The sequence below is a fragment of the Leptidea sinapis genome, chromosome 19, assembly GCF_905404315.1.
Source record: "Leptidea sinapis chromosome 19, ilLepSina1.1, whole genome shotgun sequence".
NCBI classification, from domain to species: domain Eukaryota; kingdom Metazoa; phylum Arthropoda; class Insecta; order Lepidoptera; family Pieridae; genus Leptidea; species Leptidea sinapis.
The window spans coordinates 13,213,987-13,230,339 of NC_066283.1; positions in this window are offsets into that span (position 1 = coordinate 13,213,987).

Sequence of the window (16,353 nt, forward strand, 5' to 3'; positions counted from 1 at the left end):
TACAAAGAGGATTTAAATACTACGTAATACGCGGGACTGCCTGAGTAAAAATTTAAATTTACTTTAATATGAAAAGTTTTATAAAAGTTTGAAGTTTATTTCGCGACTGGTGACGAAGTAAAATCCGGCTAATTTTGAAAGCGAACAGTTGCTTCAAACGTTGTGGATTTCGGTTATCTCCGTTTTTAACAAGATTATAGCCGTCATCTGTCAATCTATCAATGACTGCATGTTTTATACAGAGAGTTTTGCTAGGCTGCTCTTTTATATAAAAAAAATGAGTATTGTAACAAATAAGGTTGGATAACACATGTGAATAATATATTAGTTGTAACAATTCTATAGAACGTTATTGATTTATAAGAAACAATATTACTATTTGTTACCACGGACTAGTAAAAAAATAAGAACTCCGTGTCACCTTACATAAAGTGTAGCACCAAAACAAGCCGATTAACGTGTAAATACATAACCCCACGCACACACTTACACTACGATAGGCGGCCGTTATGAGAATTGTCATCGTCTGTGACAGATCAGTTTGTGTCTCAATAAAATATTTTTAAAATGGCGTCGTGCGGTGTGAAAAAGTGTAAAAACGATACTATATAAGTATTTGTGGCCATATATGACTATCTAAGGGAGTAAAAATTGTTTAACTAGTAACCCCGTAACCGTACACACACTAGCATAACAGTGCTTCACTTGCTAATATCACGGCGCGGAGCCCTTCTTTTTTACTCATCTGTGTTTGTTACTAACTGTTGGTTAATTTTAGTATTTTTGTTGTTAAGGTGTTTATAATATTTATCGTTAAATTATAAAACATGTTCACTATCGACATTCGACCACCGTTAGAGCCCGCATTCACTTATAATTCTATTCTTGAATATTTACATAATTTACATTACATTTTCAAATGGAAGCGGTACAGAAGTGCTGGGCTCTGTTTAAGGAACTAACAGACGTATTGATTTTCAGAAAAGTTGGAACAGATAACGTGCTCTGATTGTTGTGGAATAATTAAAGCTTGGTATACACTCTTGTGGTATAATTTGACGGTGAATCATAATCTGATATAACAATGGCTGTTTCCTAAGATAAAGTTTTTGTATGTAGGCATGTAAGCTCTGCTTGTTTTTTTTTTATAACAGTAAGGGATGAAACGAGCAGGATGTTCAGCTGATAATAATTGATACGCCCTGCCCGTTAAGTGGAGTGTCGCTCAGGATTCTTGAAAAACCCCTAAAATTCTTAGCGGCACTACAATTGCGCTCGTCACCTTGAGTCATAAGATGTTAAGTCTCGTTTGCCCAGTAATATCACTAGCTACGGCGCCCTTCAGACCGAAACACAGTAATCCTTACGCATTACTGCTTCTTGGCAGAAATAGGCGCCGTTGTGGTACCCATAATCTAGCCCGCATCCTGTGCAAATTAACCACCCACTATGGTGGTAGTCTCTTGTAGACTATAGACAGACTATATGTATATTTGTAGTATAGATTTTGTCCGCATTTATCAGTATAGTTAAAGTATAAATTATATAAACTATAAAGAAGTATTTATTACTTATCGCTACATATTATAAAACCCATTTGTGGTACCCATAATCTAGCCGGCATCCTGTGCAAAGAAGCCTCACACTGGTAAAGACTACATTATTCCCGAATACTTACATCATTTTCTATTTCTATTGACAGAACAGCGTCTGTCGGGTCAGCTGGTATTGTATACATATATAAAACACCTAAATACTTAATATTTTGAGAGCGCATATCTTGAAAAATCAGCGGTATATTTGAGATCAGTAGTCGTATCGAGTCGTTCGCTGTAAAATTCTAAACTTATATTTAAATTATTGCACAAAGCTGAGCTTTGCACGGGACTACGGAAAACTGTCGCTGAATTTTGTGGTAGAATGTTGAAAAATGCTTCATAAGATGCAGTATTATATTATATTTAGACGCGGGATTTCTCACATCATATATACCTTCCTATAAGTTATAAAATAATACGGGAGGAATAACGCAATTGGTGTTAATAAACGTCTTATTAAGCTCAAGTGAACGTAACTTCTGAAAAACGTTCCAAGACACAAACATCACATTTAAGGAATTCGTGTTTTAAGTTTAATAACTCTTAGTGTATTCCATACATGTGGGTTGGGCTACTAAGTCATGATGTCACATAATGAGTGACAGTAGGGCTGCTATTTTTTGTCAGTCCGTTAATATGAATCACGTGAGCAGTTTTGTGTTCTTAACTCGATTTCGACATGATTGTGGTTTGGATAGTTTTTCTGGAATTAATATAATAATAATTATTAAAACAGTCCTTTCTTTTATAAGGAAGACATGACAAATGTATGTAATTCAACTTAAATTAACAATTCATTGTCACTTCTACAGGAGGCTTCTTTTGCTAGTACCTCCTTTGCAACGGATGCCGGCTAGATATGGGGGCGCTTACCACAACGGTCCTATTTCTGCCGTGAAGTAGATATGTGTAAATATTACTGTGTTTCGATCTGAAGGGCGCCGTAGGTAGTGAAATTACTTGGCAAATGAGACTTAACATCTTATGTCTCAAGGTGACGAGCGCAATTGCAGTGCCCCTTATCATTTTTGGGTTTTTCAAGAATCCTGAGCGTTATAATTACCACCAGCTGAATGTCCTGCTCGTCCTTTCCCGTATTTTCATAAAAAAAGAAACTTATCAGTAGATAACTCTTATATCCTTCTTTTTCAAACGTCATTTAATTTCACAGAAAAGGCCAAAACAGTTCAGTAGTTACCAAACCATTCGAACACCGGAGGGCTTTAAATCAACTAAACGTATTTAAATAGGTTTATTCACAACGAAGTCCGTAAGAACACTACACGATACAACGGATTGATAATTATTATTGAAGGTCACTTATCTATCACTCACGCCTGTAACATAATTAATTTAGCTTGCAATCTATATATATAAATTACGTAACACTGTCTGTCCGCGATGGACTCCTAACCTAATGAACGGATTTTAATGGGGATTACTTCATGGAGTGCAGTTTAGTCCAACTTGCGAGATAGGATGGTTTTTATTTCAATTTGAGGCCCATAATTATTTTTATTTTCAATATTTGTTTTGTATGTACATAATATTTATATTAGAGAATTTATTGACGCACGGTTTGACAGTTCTGCTGTGAAACAATTTCATTATAACAACAGGGACTTAACAGGGAGCATATTTTACGAAATAATTCTTGATGTTATGAAATATTAGTGACAAATTAATAAAAAACAGTATTTTCTTTATTATGTACAGAACAACGTCTGTCGGGTCAGCTAGTATATATATATATAATGAAAATGGTCTTTGTTTGAGGCTCAATCACGCCTAAACCACTGATCGTATGGACATGAAACTACCACAATTCGATGCGACATTTATCCTAGATGGTTTATGGCTACCATTTTTCGAATACCAACTTTCCTGCCTTTTATAATTCGCCCAGCGAAGCGGGCCGGAACGAATAGTTTCTTTATATAATACTAACTGATGCCGCGACTTCGTCTGCGTAGATAAAGTGATTTTAAAAATAATAAGCAAGTTTGGAATTGAAGATTATCTCATGTACTATTCCAGTTCTGGTTCTTGTTTTCGCTCCCGTTCTCAACATATTATATGAATCCTATTTCGAGGAAGATTGCTATGGCAAACTAAACCTACTCAGGCAGAGTTATAGCTGATCGACGTGAATTTCAGTTAATCATAAATCCCTCGGGAACCATGGATTTTTCCGGGATAAAATGTAGCCTATGTCAAGCTCTTGTCTCTCTCTCTTGTACATTAGCTCCGGCGAAAAAGCGTCACAAACAAATTTACATTCACATAAAATATTAGTAGAGATAGTTTTCGCTGTGAGCTTTTATGAAATATCATCTAAAATGTAATCGCTTATTTCGTGATATGTATAACTGCAATACAAGCGAAAGAATTACATTTAATTGAACTTAATAAAATACAATACAATTTTTCAATACAAAATGAATTATTAGGTATTATGAATTAGTCTATAATTTAATCTAATATATAAAATTCTCGTGTCACGGTGTGCGGGACCGAACTCCTCCGATACGGCTTGAACGATTCTCATGAAATTTTGAGTGCATATTGGGTAGGTCTGAGAATCGGACAACATCTATTTTTCATCCCCTTAAGTGTTAAGGGTGGTCCACACGATTTTTTTTTAAATTTTTTTGACATTTTTTTAAATTTGTTTGATTATGAGTCAGAATTAAAAAATACATACAACTTAAAATTTTCACCCATCTACGACTAACAGTCACTTTTGTATCGTGATTTTAATATCGGCAATACAAAGTTTGCTGGGTCAGCTAGTAGTTATATATAATAGTATAATTAATTAGTTTGATAATAATATATGTAAATTAATTACCTTTATGACATTGAATTTGTTAATATGATACAAAGGTCCTAAATGGATTATTAAATTACTTACGTCTTATAATATAATATCTTTAAATTTAAATTTTATAAATATGTATAAATGATAGCATTGTGAAATCCGACATGTTTCAGTATAACAGTAGTGTGTTGGTATTTAGATAATTTTATAACATACTAGCTGACCCAGCAAACGTTGTATTGCCGATATTAAAATCGCGATACAAAAGTAACTGTTGATCGTAGATGGATGAAAATTTGAAGTTAAGTGTATTTTTAATGCTGACTCATAATCAAACAAATTAAAAAAAAAATGTCAAAAAAATTAAAAATAAAAATTTTGTGTGGACCACCCTTAACATTTAGGGGGATGAAAAATAGATGTTGTCCGATTCTCAGACCTACCCAATATGCACTCAAAATTTCATGAGAATCGGTCAAGCCGTTTCGGAGGAGTTCGGTCCCGCACACCGTGACACGAGAATTTTATATATTAGATTTTGCATGTCAATTGACGAAACATATTGGATTATCAATAATATTATGTTAACATCTTATGTACAATGTTTCTTGCAAATAAAATTTCATTTCAATTCAGTATTTCTATAATTGGAACAGTATGGGTGAAAAAAATTATATAGAAAATGTAAAACTTTCATAGACACTAAAGTCTTAATTGAGCAAGCCACATTTCATTCCTTTAAGGTAGTTTGTAATTATAGATTTTGCTCTATTATCTGCTAAAGGGAGTCAAATGGAGTTTCAAAAGCTAAACATTTACCCTGACAAAGTTGTGAAGTCGTAATACACTAATGAAGCATAGATTCCTCTCAGGGAATATTGGTTTTAGGTAATGGATGGACCAGTGTGGCTTTTAGTAAACTGACGGAAATATTTTATTATAGATTTATAGCTGTTAGTTCAATCAGCATATAGATTTTAGATTAAGGCTTGGTCTCCGCTGCGCTCTAACTAGATACTGAAATACCTAAGAACAATAGCTTTTTTATAACGGCAACTATTTGATGCTTGTGTGCGTGGAATCTTGACACTCAATGACATCTTTCAAATTTATATACATAAGCATCGTGTTATTTTAAATTGAAATTAATAAATTGATTGTTTTAATTTTATATAGTCATAGGATTGTAAATATAGTTATAAGATTTGTTTTGTTTTAAATTTATAAAATACAAAATACTTACTGATGATATGTATTACATGATATGGTATTTTTTTTAAGCTTCTCAACGGCATCACAAATATCACAGATCTTTTGAGTCAAATATGCATCAAGGTTCCCCCCCGTACTCCACGGCATCCTATTCCACTTTTTACGTACCCAACCCACAGGACCAATCTCGGTCATCATTCCCTAATACCCCGATTAATGAATTTATTAGTAGAGACAAGTCCATTGATCTGTTCAGCGATAATATAACAAAATTTAAAGATAAATTAATTAAGACACTCGATTCTGCAGCGGTAGATATCAATCTACCGCTAGCTACCCGTAGATATTAAAATTGTGAATATTTTTTTTCTTTATCATTGTATTTTTATTTTTTATATACCTTTCATTGTATAAATTTAACATTTATATAACTTTATTTAGCCTTTACTTATTTTATAAATTTTAACTTTTTGTACGACTTGTATTACATGTGTACATGCTGTAACTGCCTATAAATAGAATTATGTGTATCCCTAGCACCTAAGACTTGTTTAATGTTAATGTATCTATGTAGAAACTGCCTCGAGTGCGCCCACTTGGGCGTAGTATTAGTTGCCGCACTTTGCGACTACGCCCGCCGTATCAAGAGCGCAGCGGATACTAATCCTTAATATAAAATATTTATGTTTTTTCTTTGCAATAAACAGCTCATCAGAATCATACTGAATAGATGTTTGATGTTCATTTAGTATCACAAAGTTTGCTTATTAAAATAAACTGTGTTGAGATGTTTCACAGAGAAACAAGATTTATAATTTACACCGTTGTAGCAAAGTTCGTTAATTCATAATGTTTTAATAAAGAATGTTTCCGTTTTGAAATAAACGCGGTGCTAGGGCTGATTTTTGACAGAGTTCGTTGTTTAAGTTTAGGTCTGTCGCAGACGACAGACTATCCGTGACGCACTTTTTAGTCTGTGATAATAAAACATATAGAATTATATGCAGTAACGCATACGACGAGCAAAAAGTCTGACATACAAAAAATATCCTCGTAGATCTGACAGACCGCACCGCACCGCGCCGTGCAAAAAGTGCGCCAAAAAATAGCTGACCCGACAGACGTTGTTGTGTAGATAATTAAAAAAATACTGTTCTATAGGAATTTGCCATTTCTCTGTTGTTATAGTGAAATTGTTTCGCAGTGGAACTGTCAAACCGTGCGTCACTAAATTCTCTCATAGAAAATATGTCCATACAAAACAAATATTGAAAATAAAAATAATTATGGGTCCCAAATCGAAATAAAATTATCCTACCTCTCAAGTTGCACCAAACTGCACTCCATGAAGTAATCCCAATTAAAATCCGTTAATTAGTTTAGGAGTCCATCGCGGACAAATAACGTGTCACGTAATTTATATATATTAAGATACAACGTTGGCGTAAAAACGCGCTAACGCAGATGACGCTCACTTTAGTCTGTAGTCTACACCTGCTAGTGATTGACGTGTATCATGGCGCTAGACATCGGTGTATCGATGTTGATTCAAGAAATAGAAAACAGACCAGCACTACTCTTTTAGAAAGATGATTAAATGGACTGTTTCATATTAAACATTCAGTTCTAAAACTATATTCAAATAAATTTACTTCATCTCACAATTTTCTTTTTAAATTTCTGTCATGATACTCTGCTAAAGACATTATGCGCGCAATGCAGACTTTTTGTGTGCCGCAGACTCGATAGCACAAAAAGTGTGTCGTCTGCGATAGGCCTTAATGTTTTTAATGGATTGATCATTAGAAAAGTATAATAATTACGTGGTAGCTTATGTAGATATATCGTAATTTATCGTCACTGTTAATGTTAAACATTGGTTCAAAGAGGCGTACGTTAAAACTGGCATCTTACTGTGATTCAATCTTATCAGATTTATAGCATAATATATAACTATAGATTATTAAGAATAAGAAAAAATATGATTAAAAATTACGGTGAAAATCCAAAATGGTGGAGGGTCACTAGAATTCTAAGTGAAGAATAACTAACCTATAACCTTCATTCCTGCCGCTGAATTCCACCTTCGCACGACACGCCACAAGTTAGGATATCATCCCCACCATCTGGATGTGTGGCGGTCCTCCACAGTGCGGTTTTCAAGGAGCTTTCTTCCTCGTACTACAACGCTGTGGAATGAGCTTCCTTGTGAATTCCATAAAAAAAAATCCTACGAAAAACTGTGCATTGAACTAAATTTATCATGACCAACCATGCTGTCATACAACACCATACCTTTGCTGGTCCTTAAGGTTACGGCTGGTTGTATTACTTTCCATCAGGTAAGCCACTTGCCTGTTTGCCCCGTTTTATAAAAAAAAATATATTTATGTATGCTTTGCAGTGGCCTAAGTAACTAGCTTGTTATAAATATGCAGTGTGTTCGCGATGAACAAAAGAAAGATTGATATCTTCTCAAAGATTTATATTTCGTCTGTCTTAACAGGATTAGATAAAATAGTTCTTGTGTAGTTGAGGTGTCGTGTGCAAGTAGCTGAAGTAGAAGAGTGAATGAATTAATGTTGTATTTGACAGATAGATGAAGGATGAAGTATGATTGACAGAGTAGGTAAATGGAGTAATATTAGAGTAATTGTTTAATAAGTTTAGGTGTATGACTCGATATAATAATAAATTAAACTTAATCCAGTCGACGATAGGAAATCTGGCATCGACACAGTGGTAGTATGCATACAATGTATATTTGTTGAGATATGATCGGAAAAAGGGCGCGAAACTCTAGATTTTATTATATACTTACGCAAAGATAATAGAACCAAACTGGCGAACTGACCTTAAGTCCGTGCTTTTTTTCTATGGCATCTTAGATCATTTATACGTCTAGATCATAGGTTCTCAACGTGGGCGATAACGCCCCCTTGTGGGCGTTTGAGACTTTCGGGGGGGCAGTAGAAGACCCAGAGAAAATTAGGGGGCATTGAGATGGCGCAGATGGGTCGTGGGTAGATTAAAAATATAGTCTAAAAAGGCAAAAAAATACACGAAAATACTCTAGAAAAAAACATATTCTCAAAGTGAGTGGTGAGCAAAATAAGGTTGAGAAACTATGGTCTAGATAGACTATGACAGCTGTGAAAACGTCGAAAAAAATTGACTTTAGAACTAACATCAATTTTGAGTAATTCAAGCACACTAACACAAAGTGTCATACAAATCGCGAGTGTAAGACGTAGCTTGTCACGCACACTAAACTTATATTCCTGGCCTGTTTTTATCGGATGTCTAACAGCACGAGACTCTATCTAGACGTGAAAATTATCTAAATATGTCATATCGACCTGCTACGCAATCAATTTCATTGTTCCACCAGTTCCTTGAAACCCACACTGAAGAGAATGTCACACATTCAGACCGCTATGATAATATTGAAGGTAGTGGCGTGTTGATGAAGCCTGCGTTTTCAGTTATACAAGTAGAGATCAATGAGGGTGTAAAGCATTTACATAATACCTGACGACCTGTATAGCCGAATGGTTAGCGATCCTACCTTCTAAGCTAGAGGTCCCGGGTTTGAATCCCGGAAGGTGCTAGTATTTATATGATGAATATGGATGTTTCCGAAGCATGGATGTTTAAATGTATTTATGTATGTTTAAGTAAATATATCATTGTCTTGTAACCCATAACACAGGCTATATATGCTTAACTTGGGTCAAGATAATTTGTGTAAAAAAGTGTGTCAATATTATTATTAATAATAAGATTGAAATTTAATTTAGTATGAAACTTGCAATGAGATTTGAAATAGTAGTAATTGCAGTATGGCGATTGCCGATGAATTATAATCCGGCTAAGTTTAAAAGCGAACAGTTGCATAATATCCGTTTATATCCAAGATTATATCTGTTATCTGTCAATCTATCAATGACTGCACGTTTCATATTAATCTAGTGATACGCTATTTTCTTGGAGAGTTTCACTAGGCTCTTATAGATTGCAGTAGAATTATCTTGGTGTCGGCAGCGGTAACGTCAGCAATGTTGACAACAAAGCACATTTATTGAATGAAAATCGACCGGACGCTCGCTACAGAGTTACAGACGAGAGCAATTCTCCGTTTTCATTCAGCACATGTGTCTCAACTTTTGTCGACATTCAATTCGTCAATTGTATCCAATACGAATGTTAATACAGCCTTGCTTAAACTTATATGAGAATAAACCAAGAATATGCAAAATGTTGATTATATCACTGACTACACTGTTAATACAATGACACAAAGAAACACTATGTTCACATTGATAATTCTGAAGTTTCTCGAATGTCAACCAGCCTTGCAAATAATGCTAATAAAGCTTATGTCTTTGACCACTCCATTTATCTTCTTCTTTTCCACAAAAAAAAGTGGTCTTCCGGTAAGTGTTTAAAACTTTATCCACCTAGCATGGATAGAGTATAAAACTTGTTTTAAATAAGTATTATACATAAACTTCAATAATATTAACAATACTTGTTAAAACATGTATGTTTTATGTTGTTGTGAACGCTGCCAATGTATCAGACTGTATCAAACATTTCTCAGATCTATAATATGTTAACATGTGTTTTAAACTTGTAAAAAAACTTGTTGGCAACACAGTGTGAACGCAAGAATCTTTCAGACAATTGCAATGCATGTTAAAAACAAATAATTATGTTTTGACAAGTATTCTACAAGTTTTGTATAAAACAAGTTTTTGGTGTAAACGAGGGGTTACAATATTGACACTAATAAACGCGGGAAACTATATAATAATCAATCATTAGCAAAATGTTTGTTTGTACACATTTTGCATATTCTTGGTTTATTCTCAGGTGTAACTTTATACCCAGTTTTATTTGTAAGACCTATTTAATACATAATATACGATTTAACTTATCTGTTGACATGACAGCAACATTAAATAACCTTGGTAAATAACCAAAATGAATTCTGAAGCTCCTAAAGAATCATTAAGAGAAAAATTTAAAGAAATAAACATTTTGACTGTTGCTTCTCAAAACATTTTTGATAATGTTCTGTATGGTCATAAGAACATTGAGGAATTTTCTAGAAACTGTGACATTCATAATGTTAACACGTATACACTTGTTATGTCTACTACTCGGTTGGGTCGAGTTAGTAAGTCTTTTGTTGGGCGATGTATATGCTTCTACAATATGATCCCAGAAAATGTACAAAACAAATGTGTTACGAAATTTAAAATAATTATTAAAAAACGTTTGTGTGGGAAAGGTACTATAGCATAAACGATTTTCTTAATGACACCACGGACTGGGAATAAAGCGAATACCCTCAGGCTCTTTAATTATAAATGTTTATTGTACGATATCACATTGTAATCCATATTTTATATTAAAAAAAAAAGCTCGCTGAGTTTCTTGCGCCCATTCTTCTCAGGTCTGAGGCAGTCTCTTTTGAATAGGTGGTAGTTTTTGACATACAATAAGTGTACAAATTGTGTGTCGAATTGTTTTAAAGACAAATATTGGCGGAATTAACACTAAAGAAAACTTAAATAATTTGTATAATTATGGATTTCCGCAAAGTAACGCCTTATTCAATAAATTTTCCTAAATATACAATAAGTGATTTTAATTCCTATATTGAATAAAAATATTTGAATTTGAATTTAATTTAACTTGTGATTAAATGCAGTTTATTTATTACATCAGTATTAAATTACATATAAGTGTATGAGTGGCCTAATTTGTCATGTTTGTTCAACAGCTCTCAAACTGTAAGGCTTCTTGTACATGACGCCCAAGCCGGCGCATCGGAAACTCATGTAAACACTGCATATTACTGAGATAAATAGTAATGGAACGGACATAATAAATAGTTCAGTAAAGCATTGCAAATGAAACTCGGGGCCCCAGTGCTCTGCGAACGGCTGGATCACTTGGCGTTGCGTAGAGACGTCGCTTCATTGTGTGTCTTCTACCGCATTTATCACGGGGAGTGTTCCGAAGAGCTGTTTAACCTGATTCCTGCCGCCGAATTCCACCTTCGCACGACACGCTACAAGTTAGGATATCATCCCCACCATCTGGATGTGTGGCGGTCCTCCACAGTGCGGTTTTCAAGGAGCTTTCTTCCGCGTACTACAACGCTGTGGAATGAGCTTCCTTGTATGGTGTTTCCGGGACGATACGACATGGGTACCTTCAAAAAAAGCGCGTACACCTTCCTTAAAGGCCGGCAACGCTTTTGTAATTCCTCTGGTATTTCAAGAGAATGTGGGCGGCGGTGATCACTTAACACCAGGTGACCCGTACGCTCGTTTGTCCTCCTATTCCATAAAAAAAAATAAGTATAAAGACGACTGCAGTAATCTAATGATATACCTACGTTTGTAGACAACATTGATAAAAAAATTAAAGACTCATTAAAGAAATCGTTCATTTTAATTATATTTTTTGAACGTTAAGAATAGCTGTTATTTATATACAGTGTATTTTTTAAACGGGACAGTATGGAGAAATCCTAATCCAGAAGAGATATTATCGAACTATCTTAGGAACCGGAAGACACAGTGTTGGTAGGCCCCCCACAAGATGGACCGACGATCTGGTCAAGATCCCCGGAATACGTTGGATGAGGGCAGCGCAGGACCGATCGTCGTGGAGATCTTTGAGGGAGGCCTTTGTCCAGCAGTGGACGTCTTCCGGCTGTTGATGATGATGATCTTAGGAACCATTTGCCCTTTCTTGTGAAACCAATTTCGGCACAGTTACTTTTGTGGTCAAGCGCGAGTTGTCCATTAAAATTAGTCTCAGAACTCAGTTTCATATGATAATTATTTGTAATTGTGTCGGAAGAAAAAAATTTGAGCAGTAGAAGTTAGTCAAATTTAATAAAATGTTTTCTCATACGAAAAGCCAGTTCCTGCTAAGTGCCTGAATCATGCTCGATACTTACATCTTACATCATTTATACGTCTAGATAGACTATGACAGCTGTGGAAACGTCGAAAACAATTGTGTTTAGAACTTACCTAATTTTGAGCAATTCACGCAGACTAACATACAAATGTTATGATGTTAAATCATGACACGAAATCGCGAGTGTAAGACGTATCTTGTCACGCACACTAAACTAATATTCCTGGCATGTTTTTATCCGTTGTCTATCAGCAAAACAAACAAACATAAAATAAGTATATATTCCATATTTGAAAAGGAAATTTTATTTGCACTTTGGACATTTCCAGTTAGAAAAACATCCTGTATATACATTTCTATTACGCAATATATATTGTAATAGATGAAATCCTTAAACAACTGTTTTTAAACTTTAATCAGGTATTTCTGAGACAAAATAAAGAAACAATATTGTAATACCATAAAAATATGACATTTTCACGAGGTTTTATAAATATTTACTCACAATATCTGAAAACTCTGAACGTAGAGCCAAGGCGTGATAAGAGCTTTATTTAGCGTCGTAAATTGAACCGACAAACGTGCCCATACTACGACAAATACCTCGGATACTCAAGTTTATTTTTCACAGTGATGAACAATATTTTCTATTAAATAAAAAAAAATGCTGTGAATTCTTTATTCTCTCCACATCGGTGGTGTAAAAAGAAAAAAAAACAAGGAAGACCCATAAAATTAGCTGAAAATTTATAGTTATAGAAATGGGATAAGATTAACATTTAACATTCTGGGATATAAAAACATAAATAATATTTAATACAGACGCATAGGGCTAAAATCTATATAGTGATAGATATCAATATAAACACTATATATAACAGAGTGAAGCGGTGTCGGGTTCTCAAAATAATGAAGGTCCGAGTGAACAAAAAAATGATTGTGCGGTTTTATGAAACCACGGTAAAAGTGAAACATTTTTTCACATTATAGACATTTAACTAAAAATTTTTGGAATAATATTTCACTAGCTGTGTCGTTGTTTGCCAAAGAAAAAAAAGTTTCAAAAGTGAAATGTAAATGTTGTTATTTTATTAAAGAATAAAATAACAACATTTACATTAAACACTATCAAAAACAAACAAAATAAGGTGGAGCACAGGCACAAATGAGTAATAGTCTATACCGGTCAGCTGCTGCGAACTATAGGCGCCGTAACGCGACATGCAACACACAGACGAAAAAGTTTGAGACGAAAACACGTCAATACATTCACTTTAAAATTCAAAAAACAAGGGTTCTTCTATTTGCAAACTGAGGACTGCCTTCTGACGTCACGGAGACGTTAAAATGATAAAATATCGAAATGCAGAGACACCTAAATGTATTCACGTAAAACACCGCGAGATTCCGCCCACGCGCAGACAACTTCTAAAATTTTCGACTATTTAGCTTTACTACGGGCACAGATGTTAACCCGTACCGTACATTGCAGATTTATTTTTACTTCCCACAAAAATTGGTGTGAAAGCTAGTTCACCCGAATGCTACGTGCATGGGGGTTAGAGGGTACTTTTAAAACTTGGAAAAATTATCATTATCCTTCCATCATATTGTAATTATTATTTATACTAATTTATTTTTGGAATAGCCTAAGAAATTAGAACAAGTTCCGCATCTCACCTGGTTATGATACCGGCCCGAAGATATGATTAGACATTGACATTTTTTTTTTTTTTTTTTTTTTATGGAATAGGAGGACAAACGAGCGCACAGGTCACCCGGTGCTAAGTGATCACCGCCGCCCACACTCTCCTGCAACACCAGAGGAATCACAAGAGCGTTGCCGGCCTTTAAGGAAGGTGTACGCGCTTTTCTTGAAGGTACCCATGTCGTATCGTCCCGGAAACACCGCACAAGGAAGCTCATTCCACAGCTTCGTGGCACGAGGAAGAAAGCTCCTTGAAAACCGCACTGTGGAGGACCGCCACACATCCAGATGGTGGGGATGATATCGTAACTTGTGGCGTGTCGTGCGAAGGTGAAATTCGGCGGCAGGAATCAGGTTGAACAGCTCTTCGGAACACTCCCCGTGATAAATGCGCTAGAAGACACACAATGAAGCGACGTCTCTACGCAACGCCAAGTGATCCAGCCGTTCACAGAGTACTGGGTCCCCGACAATTCGAGCTGCTCTGCGTTGCACGCGGTCAAATGGATCGAGCTGATACTGGGGTGCGCCAGACCAGAGATGACAGCAATACTCCATTTGAGGCCGGACCTGCGCTTTGTAGAGCGCTAGAATGTGGGCCGGCTTGAAGTATTGCCGTGCTCTATTTATGACGCCCAGTTTCTTTGAAGCCAGTTTGGCTTTGCCCTCCAGATGGCCACGGAATTGGCAATTGCTCAAGATTTCGAGACCCAGTATTCCGATACTAGGCGAGGCTTTAAGGGAAGTGTTCTCGAAGAGCGGTGATACGGCAAATGGGGTTTTTTTAGTGGTAAACGCGCAAACTTGAGTCTTCTGGGGGTTAAATTGGACAAGGTTCAACTTACCCCATTCCGCGACCTTCTCGAGAGAGGACTCGATAGAAGACACAAGTTTCACCCGGCACTGGTCGACGTTTTCCCGAGAGAGACCTGCATGGCCCGTGTATACGGCATCACCAGTGCTGTCGTCTGCATAGCAATGCATGTTGGCGGTGTCCAACATATCATTGATATACAGAAGAAACAGCGTGGGAGATAGCACACAGCCTTGGGGCACTCCAGCGTTCACGGGCTTGGGATTCGAGCAATAACCGTCGATAACGACCTGTATGCTGCGCCCAGTGAGGAAGCTGGAGGTCCACTTGCATAAGCTCTCGGGAAGCCCAAATGATGGAAGTTTTGCGAGGAGCGCCTTGTGCCATACACGATCAAAGGCCTTCGCTATATCCAGACCAACTGCCAGGCCTTCCCCCTTGCTTTCAATAGCCGCCGCCCATCTGTGTGTTAGGTATACCAGAAGATCGCCAGTCGACCGACCATGGCGAAAGCCGTACTGCCGGTCGTTGATCAACTGGTGACCCTCAAGGTATACCAAGAGCTGGCGGTTAATTATGCTCTCCATAATTTTGGAGAGTAGGGAGGTAATAGCAATAGGCCTGTAGTTTGCCGGATCCGAACTGTCTCCTTTTTTTGGGATCGGATGGACAAGGGCTGACTTCCATGAATCAGGGACTACGCCTTTTGAATAAGAGTGCCGGAATAAACGCGTTAGCACCGGCGTCAACTCAGGGGCACACGTTCTAAGCACGATTGGAGAAATGCCATCCGGCCCGCTTGACTTCCTGACGTCTAACGAAAACAGAGCTCGCCTAACAGTTTTCTGTCGGAACTGTACTTCAAGCATGGAGCTCTGACACCGCGGGATGGTCGGCGGTGTTTTTCCGTTGTCGTCAAGAGTCGAGTTGGAGGAAAAAAGAGTGCACAGGAGATCGGCTTTCTCTTTTGCCGTATGGGCCAGGGTGTCATTCCTCATGTGCAACGGCGGCATGGACGGCTGGTTGAAGTTACCAAGAGCAGCTTTCGACAACGACCAGAACTTGCGTGTTCCGGTCGGGTAACTGGAAAGCTGCTCGCCAATTTTGACGACGTGCTTCGATTTCGCACGGGCGATTTGCCGCTTAAAAAATCTGGAGGCACGGTTATATTTCCTCTTCAGAACTTTGCAGTTCGGATCCTTTGAGCCCAGCGCCGCAACCCAAGTTCGATACGCCTGTTTTTTGCAGTCAGATG